General features: G+C 35.5%; 1 non-coding gene across 1 annotated transcript; it reads right to left on the minus strand.

Annotated features, from left to right (window-relative positions):
- Positions 1-14,094: 14,094 nt before the first annotated feature.
- On the minus strand, positions 14,095-14,200 carry LOC141636041 (small nucleolar RNA R71). The gene has a single exon (XR_012540683.1). It is a non-coding gene; the product is annotated as a small nucleolar RNA R71 (small nucleolar RNA).
- Positions 14,201-15,657: the final 1,457 nt, after the last annotated feature.

A 15,657-nucleotide genomic window follows, 5' to 3' on the forward strand; every position in this document is an offset into this window, starting at 1 on the left:
AATAAAAAATAGTCGGTCGACATAATTTCAACTACGATGCTCTACTACGCTCATTAAGACAGCAAAATCCAATTTAGTTTTTGATCACTCGGAAGGTCTTTGAGAACTTGAAATTTCACCGGCACCTCCACGAACATATTTACGGCTTGTAGAATTTTTGGGCGGATGATGCTAAGCTTGTTGAAGTAGTATCAATGCTGGAAGTCGAACCATCACATGCTTCCTCATCCATCATAGTAGCACACTCTTCATAGTGCTCCCCTCCTTCACCAACAGCTCTATCAGGTCCAAGTAATATCAATATATCATCCCAATGCTCGATATATTTATTGGCATAAGATGAAGCAACTGGATTGGCCTACAAAAAATACAAGTTCACACACTGGAGCTCATAAAAAAACAGTCACAAGCAGTCCAGCACATAGCATAATGCCAAGGCAGTCCAGGCAGTCCAGCACTCTAGCATAGTGCAAAGGCACTTGTAACATAATCCTATCATATGAAGTACTTCATACAACAATGTCTACATCACATAAATTATCATAGACAACTCATTTGATTTTTAAGACAGATACAGATAGCATGTTGGGAAATAATGGCGTTTGTTTAGTGCAGGGCACAGTGAGTCAGCGAACTCTGTTCTTGTATATCATTGGGAAGGCTTAAGAGACCTATGTCCATAGTTCTGCACATATACATACAGTCACACAAATTGAAAAAGAAAGGAATCAAGGCATAACTTCAGTCACATCATATTTGCACTAATTTGGTCAAATAATTGCAGAGATACATTGAAAATTTTGTCACATTTAATCAAAACAACTATGTACAGCCTTCTTCTAGTTTTTATAAAAAGTAATAGCTATTGTTCATTCTGAGAAAATATAGGCGAAAGTTGACATATTTTGACCATCAAAGTAAAATAGGGACATTGGCAGAAAGGTTATAGAAACTCTGGTCTAAGTTTAACCACAAAAATAGTAGTGCTTTTGTATAAGATAGCATGCTTTTCAGATAATAATCAATAAGTTATCATAGACTACTGCCAGATCAACAAAGAAAATCGAAAGAAAGGTTATAAAAGTTTTCAACCAAACTCGTAAATCACAATACAGAACAAGACTCGTGGATAAGGTAAGGTTCAAAAGTCTTCAACCAACTCATAATTTTCAGACGGAACCCTAACTGTCCTAGATCCATCAGGTGGTAAAAACTGAGCAAAAACCCGAGACAATCGCTTAATACCAACTTCAGTATCTCTACCAAAGCTTGATTGGTTCAAGTCATGAATTTGATCTTCCTTATCCTGGACATCAGAATGAGTAGGAGAGAACACACCAATTTCTGAACGTTTGACACTTTCTACTTGTTTAATTCTAGGAACACAAGAATGGCCGATACACGATCTCGAATAAACACAACCCATCACTCAAAACTTCAACCTGACCCAAACCCAGATGCTGAATTTCCCAATACATTCACCAATTTCATTTTCAGATACTGAATTTCAAGTTCTAAGTAAGAAATAAATCCCTCAAAATGGTACAGTACATCAACAGCTTATCCTAAGCACAAATTGTCAACAAACACTACATTAAACAGGAACTATATAGCATTAAATTGAGCCAATTTAACAAACATTAACATTGAACTTGGAGAAGGGTGGCTGTAATGGAGAAGAGTACCATTACAACTTCAACTTCAACTTCAACTTACTAAAAGCAAAAATACCCGACATTACAACTTCAACTAAAAGCATAATCTAAAATGAACAATTCAGAAAATTATTTGCAGAAAAACAACCTGTCACTCTTGGCCTACTAATTATTATTCACCTCAATTATGTTTTACGACAAATTAATTCAGAAACACAAGTATAGAACAATTCAGAAAATTACAGAAGCATAGAACAATTCAGAAAATTACTACATCGAAAAATTAATTGAACTCACAAAAATTGAAAATCAACTAATCATACGATACATTTCAACACACAAAAATCTAATATCAACCATTCAATCAACTAATCAAACTATAAACTTCAATACACACAAAAAATCGAATATCAGCTATTCAATGAACAAATGAAACGATAAATTTCAACACACAAATCATAATTTAGCAAAGAGTAATTAGAATTTTAAACCTAAAAAAATTGAAAGAGGCGTAAACATACTTGAATTGCTCTTATGGATGTTAGTGAGAAGAAAAACGATGATTATAAACCCAAGAAAAATCGCATGAATCCTAGAAATTGGGGATGAACTTTGTCGATGAAATTGATGTTGATAAATCGAGATGATGGAGATGTGCACTGTGGAGTGGAGTTGTAATTTGGAATACGGGGGGTAACGGTGTGGATTTGGAATGAGCTAGTTTATTAATGTTTAGAATTTGATAGGATTTCTACCAAATCCAAATCAAAATTATGCAATCAGCCCAAACACCATATTTGGGCCAAATCCGGAATTAGAAATGAAATACCTGTTTCCAAACAGGCCATTAGTGTAATTGAAAAAGGTGAGCTAATTGTTTGAGGTATTTAAATAAAAATGTTGGATTGGAAAGTGATAGTAAAAGGAAAGGAGAAGAGTTTATCTTTTATTTTGGTTTTGTATTGAGTGGAAAAGAGAAGATGGAATGAAAATTTAATATGGGTCTTACAAGGAGCTAGGGAACACGTGGGAGTTGGGTAAAAATGGAGTGTTCATGGGTTATGAGAGACGGACACGATGACAGCCTAATCTACCTAGTATAAAAGCTAGGTTTTTTAAAGAAATCTCATTGGCTCCTTAATTGTAGGATGAAAAAACTCTTTTAATGTTGCTGCCAAACCCACGTTCAATGTGATCTTTAATTTCCTCAAACATGCAATCAAATTAATTTGTTAAAAATCTAAGTTGAGAACTACAGTATATAATTATGTGATATAAATATGATTAAAAAATATAATTGATGATAACATAATAATTCAATATATAATCTGGAAAAAAGGTTTTGCTTATAGGCACTAATTCATTAAATTAAATCAACAACAAAATGAAAACATAATAAAGAAATAATCTACTCCACTAATAAATTAATAGATTAATAATCTGACTAATGAATAGAGTAAACTATTTTTTTAAGAAGACAGAAAAGATGGTGGATACTTACCTTTAGGCACATGTTTTTTTGACGTCCCATCGCAGAACAAATTAAAAATAATTCAAACCAATTATTTTGTAAACAAGAAGGCATGAAAAAATAGTAGTAGCTAACTGAAAAATAAATCGAGTATACATATAGAACCAAAATATTACTCCGTATTTAAGAAAAAAGTTAAAAACTAATTTTTTCCTCAAGGGTTGCACAAATAGTATACACATCTAAAGCGAAAATTAAATAAATATAGATAACCAAGTATTCTCAATTAGAGAAAACATACATGGCATTCTTAATATTTCAAACTTCTACATAATCATTCATGCATGGTTGGCTGGTGTTTCACAGCGACAATATAAAGGGAACTCTATGTATTTATATGTATATAAGATGAATCAAGGAGGCATGTAAGTTATTAAGAGAAGCCAAAAATAAAGTATAATTATTGAGTTAAACTATTGTGAAGTAGATAAAGGGTAGATAGTTTTTTTTTTTGACGGTCTATAGTTGATAGTAAATATAGGGACAATAGGGTAGATAGTTGAGTTATGTTAGGATTGCTGATGCTAGCGAGGAAGTAATAGTAGGGTATGTGAATGCATGTTAATGGGCTTGATTTAATAACTTATTATCAGTCCGGATTGATTTATTGTGGATTTCATTATTGCCCGAGTTTATCACCGTGTTTATGGCCTTTAAACTGTTTTATTCTTTAGACAATACTAATCATGGTACATTGCAATATTTTTTGATTAGGTAAGAAAACTAGGTTGATTAGGTAAATATATTTATATATATTTGTTTGACTATATTTTGGTTCAAAATTATCAATCTCTCGATGACAAACATAAATTATACGCAGTTATGTTTTTTTTATAAATCTACATACATAGTATAAAAGGAGAGTCATTTCTTGAGTTTTTATTGATCCCTTAAAATTAGGTGAATTTTTGTTTTTCACAGATGGCCCAACCACTAATTGCTACGTGGTTTATTGCAATTCATCAAATTTATTAAAATGGAGTATATGAATTCTATGCTAGAACCAATTTATTTGATTAACTAATCTGACAAATATTCTGATTATTTTTCACCTAATCAAAAATTCATAAAAAATAATGAACAAACAACTCAATTCGGCCAAAATCCAGATTTATTCCAATACCATTGAAATTAAATCATAAAAAATAATTAATAGTATTTACTGTCAACGAAATATTGATATAATTAATCAACGATATACCTGTAAATTTAAAGGTTGAATATATTTAATGTATATCTATTTCACTGACTCCGCCTTTAGTAAAAAAAATGATCGGAAGTAAAATAAATGAATAAGGGAAATAATTTACGAAACTAAAATTTGCACTAACTCATTTATACGATTTAGTAAAAGTTTTTTTTCTCTTTACTTGGGACTATAATTGCACACGCTAAAAACACCGCTATTTAATCAAATATTTAAAAGCAGGGCCGTACAATTTACACGGGTAATATTTTTTTGGGATATTCTATATGGTACCCCTCAATTTTTCGAGTTTCTACATGGTACCCCTACATTTTTTAAAACATACATGGTACCCCTAATTGTTGTCATTATCACTAAGTGTACCCCTAAACTTTATTTTTCGTCAATTAAACTCAATTTTAGGCGTTAAGTAATTACTTGGACGCATAACCAAGCTTGTCATTTATCATCTGTGACATAAGGACTCTATTAGGCTCAATATCCATCTTTGGACGTGATAATTTGACAAGTAATCAATAAACTTTCCGTCAAAATATTTTGAGCCCATATATATCAATAAATATTAGGATCGAGATGGATATTGAGCCTAATAGAGTCCTTATGTCATGGGATAATAAATGACAAGTTTGGTTACGCGTCCAAGTCATTACCTAACGCCTAAAACTGAGTTTAATTGATGGAAAATAAAGTTCAGGGGTATACTTAGGGATAATGACAATAATTAAGAGTACCATGTATATTTTAAAAAGTGTAAGGGTACCATGTAGAAAGGCGAAAAATTGAGGGATACCATGTAGAATATCCCTATTTTTTTTTTGAAACAGACCCGTGCATTTTTTTGCACGGGTATAAAACTAGTTCGGGTCAAATTTCGGGTTTGTAAGTTGTCCTACAATCGACTCGATTTTAATTATGTAGTTATATTTTGAAACAGAAAACTGTTTTAAAATAAATTTTAAATCAGATAATCTTTACAATACTAATGGTGTAATTGAACTAGCAAGATTCGACTAAATAATTAATTATGTCTGGTCACTAGTCGATTAAAGTCAGGTAGTACAAAAACGATAATGACGTGTTAGTAGTTTAAAATACGTTACTATGTACTATTCGAGAAAATGGACAAGGTGTCCCAACGTCAAATGAATTTTGAGTCAATATAAAATGAAAAAAATTAAGATAGCCCATTAAAAATGAAATATAATTATAAGACAGGTTTTAAAAACGTACTAATATAAAACGTAATATTAATGAACATACTTTAAACTTGGGTTTTAAAAAAAAAGGTATTAATAATACCTTTTAAATAGCTACTCTTAAAATTGAGAAGCAATGTTTAAAAGAAATCTATAAAATCATAATTTAATACGAAAACTACAATTTTTGAAAATGGTATCTTTTTCTAACATTACTAACGTCAAGTTAAATATACGGAGTCTCTCGCGTGACCCTTGGCTCAGTCGACTAAATCTTGTCCACTCCGTGTCGGAATTCAGCTCCGCCTCCATCTCCTTCTATTAAGTTGTACCTCTCACTCTTCTCTTCAAAACGTATATAAGAACGCACGATACTAAATAACAAGAGAATTTTATTCGTCTTATGTTAGGATAAAAATGTTAAAAACGGCTAATAAAATCAACTAAAATAAAAATACACTTAATAGAGATGAGGGTTAAATTCGATTGTGTTTAGAAAAAATCAAAATGTGAAATCTTGTCTATCTTATGAAAGGGGGTTTAGTAGTTTTAAAAATTAAACTAAATATAACTTAAAATAATAAGAAATTATAAAAGTGAGTCAAAATTACGGGGTGTTACAAAAGCAACACTCAATCCCACTTACACGATTTTCATGACCCATTTACGGGTCCATATTGGTTCTTATATTTGTCGCACAAATACGTGTAAATTCTATTTAAACAACGTTTTATATTTAAATGCTTCCCAATTAATTTTGTCAAAACACTCCGTAAATATACAGCTACACATATATTTTACGTACCAATACTAATCACATTAGTCAATTAGTACTATTTTAACAAATAACTACTTAATCATTAATTCTCGTCTCAATTAATTTATTATTTAATTATTGCATAATTAAATAATAATTTTCGCGCCTCGAGTTCACATCTCAATATCTCTCTAAATTAATTAATCAACTAACTCTTAGTCAATTTATCAAGGGACTAATTAAACTGTATCTCATACAATTAATTAGTTTTCGTGTTGAGGTTCATTCGTTTAGGTGTGACCGAAAGGGATCAGCTGAACACCGCCGTCTCACGACAGTAACGTCAAACCCTAGTTGGCCAACCGTTACCGATATACGTTGATCAGCTGACTAGTAATCTAGTATTGCCAATGAATATCCCATGCATATTCCTTAATGAGATTTAATAATATTATCACGCACTATTGTGGAGGACAAAACTCCAACAATCTCCCACTTGTCCGAGAAATGTTGTGCGATGATTATAACACAAAATTGTGGATAACTCCTTATCCCAACATTATCCTGCTTGTACTGTACAGGGGTGTGTTACCGATTCTCTTGTCCGTTTTAACAACAATCTCCCACTCAATACAAGGTGTCTTTCAGGTCGCACTTGCACATGAACATATCGTGAGTGGTTTTCTCGATCGGGAGTGTGACTGCAAGACCGGAACAATCTACTATAGATTACTTCCGAGCGTGGCAACGCATTTCCCAATCACAACTCCTCGAGTGGCCTAGAGATGTTTAAACCCACGTGGGTGGACAATCCCTGTCTGCCCTATCTATCCTTTTGCATAATACAGATCACCATGACCCAGTAGATGCCCTTTGGCCTCCTTTCACGGCACGACCTAAGACAAAAACCAAAGTCACTCGAAAACTACACTGGCACAGATAATAGTCTCCAGTTTAAATAATCGACTCATAGGAATATCATAGAAGTCCCTGCCACGACCAGGCATCTGTAATAGATCTAAGGGACTCTATAAATATCACTGCCCGACAAAGTGCCCCACAGTCTGCCTATGTAAACGACTAGTCATCCTTATGACCTTATGGTGCTGAACCTACCATCAATCGTCTTACAATCTAGTCACTCCGAGACGTTACCTCATTAAGTGACTAAGGTTTAATACAATGTTCGTCCTATTCACTTGAATTGGGGTTCAACATTGTCTTCATAACTAATTCGGATAAACAAGGTATTCATGTTTTCAGTCAAACTGAAGAAATGAGTTCTTAAAGAGACTCAAACAATGAATGCGATCATGACTTACGTAAATATTAATACTCTATCCAATATTTACATAACGATCTTCAGCAATTAAGGTATATTCCTCAATCACATTGAGATGACATAACCATCATGTCTTCCTTATGCCAACGGCTTTGGTTAGAGGATTAGCAACAGTTGCATCACTCTAATTTCCGTTGCTATTTTCCTTTTTGTTCTATGTAATTTTTTCATCACATAGAACCTTTCGGAGTACATGTCTAAACAATTTTTTAGACTCTGGTTCTAAAGCCAGTCAAACACTCCCACTGTTTTCACAGTCTCTCAAGAGACGATATTCGGCTAACAGAACTACTCTAGTTCTATTAAATTCCGGATAGCAACTATCTATTTTAGAACATCGGATGTTGTAATATACTTAGCTTTCGTTCATGATGTGTACGTATAACACTTATACATACACATCCTTTATATGACATCTTTTATGTATGACTCCTCATACATATCTGCTTTATACATGCTAATCATTCCTTAGCGAGGTCCATAACATCTTACAAGCATAGGAATGTAATCATGTAACCCTTTTACACGAAATTCATTAATTCCTCCAAACTACAAGAGTAAATCCTCAGTGCTTCTCAAGTACTCATGGATGCTCTTTATTATCATCTAGTGATAATCACTAGGAAATGATTGGTAATGACTTCTCATATTCTTAACATGATAAGTCCCGACGAGAGAAACTTTTAGCATATATAATAGATCCTGCAGCGGAAGCACAAGAGATCATATTAATTGTTCAACAACTTGAAGGAGTCAAGAATCTTATCACATAAGTCTCTTGACTATAATGCTAATATCCATGGAGATCGATCTCATTAGATCCGGATGTTTAAGATGCGTCATGCTACTCTCAAATATTCACCCGAGAATATTTCTAGTCACTAATATGCCAAACACATATTTAGACTAAGAAATATCACCTTAGCTCCCACTAAACTCCATGTATCATCATGGTACCTCGGCAACTCGAGTAATACCATTCTGATTGACTACATGATTGAACCCTAAGTTCCAACTCTTTGACGTATATAAGATCACAAGAGAGATCTTTCAAGCATGCTAAGCTTCTTAGCATTGACAAGATCAACAAAACTTCTCCCTTCATAAGTAACATTTAAGGAGAAAGTTCCGTTATTATTTTGCTAAACTCATCCTCATGAGAGGCAATATTGCTAAGAACATTCGAATTGATAAAGGCATTTGAGTTGTCACAAACTCTCTGTAACAAACTCAAAATTGAAACATCTTATGTAACCTTTATGACAAGACCAAGGTAACCTAATTTGGTGCAAAGTATTTGCCCCAAATCAAGTCTCGAAAACATCTCATATTTCCTGCCTTATCACATCTTGTGCAAGAAGACCAATTCGAATTGCATGGTGACACGCCATCACATAGAGTTCATACTACAGAAAAGCCTTTGATGAGGGTTGATGATTCGTCACTTCCGAAAAGTAACGCAATATTATCGCAAAATTATATCCTTATAACCACTGAGCCACAATAAAGAACGTCTTTTTGCATTGTACTCAGTTTGTAGGTCTTGGACTTCCGTAAGTTCAAAATTTCTCCCACTCTGTCTTCCAGTAAACGAAAATCTTTCTAGAAAGACAGTATTATGAGCCACAAACTCTCTGTTCTCGTTTTGGAGGAGTAAAAACCAAGTGGTTCAATTTTGGATAACCCTCTCTAGGGGTGAACAAAAAGTGGTCCGGACCGGCAAACCGGACCGACCCAGACCGGCCGGTCCAGACCGGATACATACCGGTCCGGTCTCCGGGTCCCAAAAAATATGGTGACCGGTCTCCGGTCCGGTCCGGTCCGGTCCACATAAAAAAAATAAAACTAAATTGCCTTATAAATTAGTACCGGTCCGGTCCAAACCCGGAAAAAACCGGACCTAAAGGGTTCCGGTCCGGTCCGGTCCGGGTCTCCTTCTAACCGGTCCGGTCCGCGTTCTTGGGATATGTGGTTATCTGGTCCGCGGGTTCATCCGATCCGGTCCGGTTGTGGACCGAAGAGCACCCCTAACCCTCTCAACCGGTTTTCCCCACCATATAGAACAAAAAATTTGTTCATTTTTGACATACTACTCACTTGTACAAAAATGACAAGTTAGGGACCCTCCCTATCCCTATCTCATATGGAGTCATTTAGGCTTTTATAGTCGGGTTTTAAACTTTTAGTGAGAAAATAGCTTACAAAATTACGAAAAACCTCAAACTATATCTCATAGTTCGGTTTATATTCTTGACTACACCATACTCTATGGTTTAAAATCTTCTTAGTGATCATCAAGGTCATTACTTGATATTACCCATTTGACCTTCAAAGTCATTACTTTGAAACTTCCGATCAACATTTTGATCTTGTCGTGCTTTTGGTTTACTACTTCATTTTGAAAATATTCCATGTTTCAAAAATCACTTTTATGTCTTATTAAATAGATACAAGGTTTTCATATCTACTTAACATTACGGTAAACGTAACGAAGTATTATATATAACCAACTATCGGACTTAAAGATCCGTATGTATATGGTCAATCACCTCACTATTGTGTTTCTTTTCTGCAAAAGAAAACATAATACATGCACACATACCATAAGATTCTCAATCAAATGGTTATGCAATGTGCTTTTCGTTTACTCTTTTAAACGAATTTACTTGAGGTTTGATCAATTGGGTTCACCGGATTAGAGACTTTAAAATATACAATATAGTATAACATTTAGTTTTCGTGAAGAATGTAAAATACCTCGAACTTGTGTGGTCTAAACCAACCACCAAATTATCATAGGAGTAGGTTCAACCTTTTATTTTAAATCACATGAGTGATGCCTTCTATGTTTAAACATAGATAATTACATTCTTTGAAAACCAAATTTAAGTACATTTGTCCTTATCGAAATCATTGCTACTCTAGCATCATTTCGATACAAAAATGTCCTATGCTAGACGTCTTACGTTTTATCAATTCATGTAAACTTCTTTACAAGGAAATGACTCATACTTGGTATCTCATACCAAGATAGTGGAACTAGCCTATCGTTTGAGTAGATATCTCTTTCAACTTTGTCCTATCGCATACATCTAGGGTTGCTTCTTCTTAACTCCCACTCACTTTCACATTCCTCTTTGCTTCAACAAGCAAAAATGAATCTTATGAAGACCTCTCTTCAAGTCATTCGTGATATTTTATACACTTAGTAAGAGTGAATTACTATAAAGTGAGTGCAACATGTGGCAAAATCTCAATTTCTTGCGAAATTGGACTACCTAACCGTTCAATTGTCATCATATGCCTAAACTCTTTAGTGCATAAACAATCGATTTGGCCTTTCTCGAAGTGAGCCATTTGACGGTATCATTTTGGAGTATTCTTTATGTTTTTGAAAACTCTTTTCGCAAAATTTTGAATTACTCTTGAGTAATTAAAACTAATATGTCATCTTCACGACGGAGGTGTCACTTTCGAAATCAAGACACTCTTGATAAAATATGACTCCCTTTTAAACTCATAATAATAGTTTTCTACATTAAACCCCTTTTTAAATATGTATGGATTTTAAGTTGTATAACAATCGCAATAATTGTTGTAAGCTTATGTAGGTGAATTGGTAAATCATGTTACCAATCATTGCTACCGAATTCTTTCAAAGAAACCACTTTCTATGAAAGAATGAAACAAGTATAATAATAAATAGAGGATGAAAGGAGGATGAAGTGCGCGATGTCATAGTAAATACATTAATGAAAAAGAACGAAAAATAGGAAAAATTAACATTCAATGTTTTAAAAACTTGATAAACATTTTTAACAAGTCCATTTATATAATGACCTCTCACTGAATTATATAAATGATTCCAAGATCCATCTTTGGACAAAAATAGGCATAGCTTGGGCGAAACTTCCCATAATTGTGTAAATTCGGTAAGTCAACGGTTGACTAATTCTACCTCTAGAACTCTTGGTTGACGAATTTCATTAAATCCATCTACTAGCGCTGGAATACAAGACTGTCTTATACTCCGTTGAGTCCAACCAAATTTGGCGCGTGATAGTCGTTTATCACCCTACTTACCCGAGGTAAAAAGAGAACACCCCACTTGGGCGAGCGTGGCTCTAATGAAAAAGGGATTCATAGGTGTTACTAATTGGTAAGGCTAATCTCAATTTTAGTTATGTGAGAGATCTTGTCAATTTAGTCATAAATTCCCTATAAGTGAACTAAGTCGGTTGATACGTGCATTTTATATAGCCTTTTTAGTCTTATTTTGCACGTATTTCTATGCACTTTTGTATTGTTTTGTATTGCAATATGCCCTGAAATGGCTACTTTGGTTTGTTTTGTCTGTTTTGCATAAATGAACCTGAAAGTGGTGAAACCGTACTCTTTTCGTCCTATTTTGCGTGCATTTTAAGGAGATGGGAATGTTAGAGCGAGATTATGCCTTGAAGTGCGTGAGAGGGTGGTCAACGAAGCAGTCAATGACGAGTTAGAAGCTGGCTTGGAGGAAGAACACTCGATCGATGGGCATTTTGATTTGATCGAGTGGTTTTGTGAGCAGAAGAGTTCGATCGAGTGCTTTAGCATACTCGATCGAAATGCTGTTTAGTGGGTTTCCTCGATCGAGAGATATTTTGGTTCGATCGAGAGGATTAGCTCCTGAAGACCTCGATCGAGTGGTTTTATATCACTCGATCGAGAGGTTTTGGATTTTAGACGGGCTTAATTAACCCGTGTTATGTTATTTCGTGATGGACTTTGTTTTGTCTATTTTAGCTTTCATTAATTAGGTTTTTAAGGACGCTACTTACGCTTCATTCATCTGAAGAACTCTCTTAATCTCTCTTTCATTTTACGACTGTTAAACTCTCCCATGAATCTCTTGCTTGGATTTGGATTGTTCTCTACGCCGGAATTGCTTGAGATTGTAATCACTTTTCTTCTCTTAATATTAATCTATTTATTTGTTGCTTAAATAATTGTTCCTTTCCCATAATTATTCTGCCCTAATTCTGTTTATGCTTAATTATTATTATTGCATCATGTCTCTAATTAGTTTAATCATCATTATTATTATTGACAACATTAGTAATATGAGTAGCTAAATTCTTTCATGTTGGGATTAGGGAATCCATGGTAGGATTGTGACGATGTAGTGAATAGGCTAGATGATTTACTTGTGAGAATCTGTACCCATGGCAATATAATTATAATACCGACTTAGTTGAGTGCACGCTTCTAAGTTACTTTTAATCTGGTTAAATTTACTCCTGGATCGGAAGATTGGACTAAATAGACATGCTATGAACATTAGACTACCCTGACGAGGACGGAAGTTAAGTTAGTGGATGTCTAGGATAGAACGTGGACCGGAAGGACCTTTCCTGTATCCGTCACACAGTAGATTATCTAGGCTATTTGCAGCTGAGTGGATAGACTACCATGGTGAACCGAAATCCTGACATTTTCTCTCTCATTTGATCATCTTTATTATAATTTCTGTCTTTTATTGCTCTCTCTTTATCGCTCTTTCCTTTAAGCTTTTATTAGTTTAGATAACCAAAATTCAAACCCCCATTTGTGACCAAATAGAAAGACCCTTAATAGATATCTTACCTCCCTATGGAGATCGACCGTGCTTATCACTAGCTTCTTGTTAGTTTTAATTAGGTTTATTTTTGGTACATAACGACCGTATCAAATTTTGGCGCCGTTGTCGGGAAGGCAATAGCCCTATCTGTTTTTGTTTTCGTTTACTTTTATCCATCTCAGGTAATTTTTATTCCTTGAGACAATTCTCATTTATCTCTTTCAGTGCTGTGTATACCCAGGTCAAACATGTCGGTATTAGTTCCAGCTGATTCAGAGCCAGAAAGACTATTTCGGCATAGACTCCATCTGCAAAGAGAACTTCGTAAGGAATACTTGAGTACTTTCGAGCCTGAGCTACAACACTTTTTATTTGCAGAAGACAAGTCTTTTGAAGAAGACAATCTCATTTCTGCCAACAAGCCAGTAAAGATGCCTAACATTACAAGTCACTCGGAGCCCAAAGCATCCTCGATTCCTAAAGGTTTTAACTTCCAAACTGAGGACAGTAACACTTTCGATATCCGTCTGTCTGACATAAATTTGGTGGAAAGAAACCTATTCTGAGGTGTGGCGGGTGAAGATCCGCGGAAGCATATGGAAGTCTTTATTGACTATTTCTCTACTATCCCCGCTACTAAGGGAGTAACTCAAGACAAGATAAAGGAAGTGCTTTTTCCTTTTTCTCTGACTGACTCAGCCCGTGAGTGGCGGACTGATCTTGACCGGATTGCTGCTGGTATCACCAACTGGGAGACTCTCACACTTGCCTTCTACAAAAGATACTTCCCTCCGCAACGCACTAATCAGCTGAGGGGTAAGATTACTAGTTTCAAGCAGGCACCTGATGAGACTTTCTATGAAGCTTGGTGTCGGTTCAAGAAGTTGGTAAGGTCTCTTCCTCACCTTGGTTTTTATCAGTGGTTTTTGTGCAACCAGTTCTACAATGGGTTGTACGATGACCACAAAGCTATACTTGACGCCTCATCCAAGGGAAGATTTCAAAAGAATATTGATGATGATAATGGATGGGGCATTATTGAGGAGATAGAGACCCATTGTGCTGAATATCGGAACCCACGAGACGGTATTCGAACGGTCCATTAGGTTGATAAGGCATTCGTGGCTCAGCTAGAAGCCATGAATGCTTGGTTTATTGGAATGGAGCTGCAATCTGCTGGAGATCAACAGACAGTTCATCTGTTGACTAGACAGGAAACTGTCACTTGTGAGAGGTGTGGAAGCAATGACGGTCATACTATTATTGACTGTCTTACTGAGAAAGAACAAGTCCTTGCCTTTCAGCAATATAGGCAAGGAGGAGGTTCTTATTAAAATAATCAAGGGGCGGTCCATCCTAATTTGAGGTGGACAAGTCAAAAGGTTCTTAATCCCACTCCTCCACCATAAAAGCAGTAGCCATATGTCCCTCCTCACAACGCTCAACAAGGCTTCCAAAAGCCTCTTTCTTTTCCTCCACCGAACCAAGGAGCATCGTCTTCAAGTGGGGTAAGTGAACCAGCTGAGTTAAAGACAATGCTTCAGTCATTGACAAAGCAATGGCAACTAAGTGACCAACATAAAGAAGCATCCATCAAGTCACTTAAAACTCAATTTGCTCAACTCGCCGCCAATCAGTCCACGAGGAAACCGGGTCATTTGCCGTCCCAATCTAAGAAGAATCCACACGAGACGGTAAACTTGATTAATTTGAGAAGTGGTCGTTCATATGAAGGACCAAAATTGTCAACTTTAGATGACATATCAGACCCGAGGAAGGCCATAAATGCTGATGAACAGTCAATTGTTGCTGAAGATAAGCTTACCACAAAGAATATACTCGATCGACTGATCGCTGGTGGTCGATCGAGTAAAATTGATGAAAAAAGCACTCGATCGAGTGGAAATGTTGCTCGATCGAGAGAACTGGATAATCAAGGCATCGATCGGGAGGTGAAAACCACTCGATCGAGTGAAAATTTTGAAGAATCTGTTCGATCGAGTGAAAATATACCTCGATCGAACACTGTGCAAATAGAGGAACTCGACCGAGAGGATTTTATTGCTCGATCGAGTGAAATGTCACCTGAAAAGACTCGATCGAGAGGTAAAAAGTCTCGATCAAGTGAAAAAGAGCTTGAACCTACTGAGACGTTGGAAGAGAGAAACAAAGGGCTTGAGATTCCTATTACGGTGCCCTTCCCGAGGCGATTACAGAGCACTAAAGCCAATCAACAGTTCGGCAAATTTGCCGAGCTCCTGAAAATCTGACATGTCACTGTTCCATTCGCCGAGTTGTTGACTCAGGTACCCTCTTATTTAAAGTTTATGAAAGAAATTTTGTCACGTAAGAGGCATTTTAACGATCATG

The sequence above is a fragment of the Silene latifolia genome, chromosome Y (assembly GCF_048544455.1).
Source record: "Silene latifolia isolate original U9 population chromosome Y, ASM4854445v1, whole genome shotgun sequence".
Classification (NCBI taxonomy): Eukaryota; Viridiplantae; Streptophyta; class Magnoliopsida; order Caryophyllales; family Caryophyllaceae; genus Silene; species Silene latifolia.